At 39.9% G+C, this 1,801-nt stretch overlaps 1 non-coding gene across 1 annotated transcript; it reads right to left on the bottom strand.

Moving 5' to 3' along the window:
- Positions 1–1,216: 1,216 nt before the first annotated feature.
- LOC148547598 (small nucleolar RNA R71) lies at positions 1,217–1,324 on the bottom strand. Its single transcript, XR_015898260.1, has one exon. It is a non-coding gene; the product is annotated as a small nucleolar RNA R71 (small nucleolar RNA).
- Between the last annotated feature and the right edge of the window lie 477 nt (positions 1,325–1,801).

The raw sequence follows: 1,801 nt of genomic DNA, 5'->3' as shown, positions 1-1,801 counted from the left end.
AGTTTCATTACTTGATGGGGAGTTGATTAAAAGGAACTCTTGAGTTGGAAGGATTGAAGGAGAAATTTGTAGTTGGGTTAAATGTTGGATTGCTATCCTGTCACCAATGCCAATCCCTTTGAACTAAGTGGGTTACAACTCGTGAACAGATCTGGCATTCCAACTTGTTTGACTTTCCCTTACCTAGTAAAGGATAACCAAACAGAGTAACCGTTAATTATAAATCAATCTTAAAAAAAATCACTCCATCAATGATAGAGATTCTAACTAATCAATTCCCAGTCAAGGCTTTTATTTATATTATTTAAAATTCCTCAATTTAAATTCCAAATTACTTAGCTCAACTTCTTGGAACATCTGATTAATAAAACAGCACACTTTTCTGCAACTCGTTGGGAGACGACCTGGGACTTAAAACTCCCAGTAATTTTAATTTAAACTCTCTGTGACATATTTTTAAATTAATAGGCAGATTTTCGGTGAGTTAAGAACTATACTTGCAACGTAACTATTTTAATAAATTTTTAATTCACCAGCTTCTGCTTCCCATCAATTTTTGACGCCGTTGCCGGGGAGTTGCAATAGAGTGCTAATTTTATTAATTAGAATTTATTTATTTGCATTTTATTTAATTTTACTACTATGAGCTGCATGTTTCTTCCGTCAAATGACACGTTCACTTCCTGATCCGCGCTTGCTAATATTCGATCCTGAAATTGAAAGAACAATTTCACGAATAAGGCGAAAACAGCATAGGTTAGCCCGCTCTGAGGGCGGATCTGAAAGTGAATTTGAGGAAAAAACCAGCCCACGTTTTACTGATTCGGTTGTTTTACGTGCAGAAAACATGGCAGCTAGAAGAGTTACCATTCAGGAAGAAGGAGCTCCTGATTTTACAATGCAACCGTTTCAAGCGCCTCATCCAGCGGTAGCTACGGATTTTGAAATAAAGACCGCACTGTTAAATTTGATGCCCAAGTTTCATGGCCTACCTGCTCAAGAGCCTATCAAGCACTTGAGAGATTTCCAGGCAGCCTGTTCTACTGTCAGGCGTGATGGCACTGATGAAACTTCAATTCTGCTGAAAGCTTTTCCGTTCTCTCTTGAGGGAAAAGCAAGAGTGTGGTACTACACTCAACCTATAGCAAATGTATCCAATTGGGATACACTCAGAAAGGAGTTTCTGGAGAAATTCTTTCCATCTGAAGTTACTGATAAACTGAGGAAGGATATCTCTACAATTGTTCAGGATGACAATGAGACTCTCTTTGAATACTGGGAGCACTTCAATAATATTCTGGAAGTATGCCCCCACCACATGATTGACAAGATCGTGCTACTCAGCTATATCACACAAGGTGTGAGGCCCCAAGATAAGACCATATTGGAAAGTGCCAGCAATGGGTCTATGAAGAAGTACAAGACCACCGATGAAGCTTGGCAATTGATCAGTGATTTAGCTGAATCTACTCGGAACCATAGACAGAAGCAAGGCCGTTCAAAAGTCGTTGCAGAAGTATCTTCTGGCATAGAGACTGCTGCTCTAAATCAAAGCATCTGTGAGATGACCAACCTGCTGAAGCAAATGCAGTTGAATCAACAAGCTCAGCAAACTCAACCGCAGCAAAACCAACAACTAGTTCTACAAAGAATTTGCGGAATTTGTGCTGATTACAGCCATTACACTGATGAATGCCCGCAGCTCCAACAAGAAGACAACATGGTGGCATCCACTCACAACTTCTATGACCGCCCCAACCAAGGGTACAGTCAAAGTGGAAATAATAACCATGGATGGCAG

Source organism: Arachis ipaensis, chromosome B8 (assembly GCF_059453495.1).
Source record: "Arachis ipaensis isolate K30076 ecotype BB chromosome B8, ASM5945349v1, whole genome shotgun sequence".
NCBI lineage: Eukaryota > Viridiplantae > Streptophyta > Magnoliopsida > Fabales > Fabaceae > Arachis > Arachis ipaensis.
The sequence above is the reverse complement of the archived record's forward strand: the minus strand, read 5'-3'. Positions and strand labels throughout refer to the sequence as shown.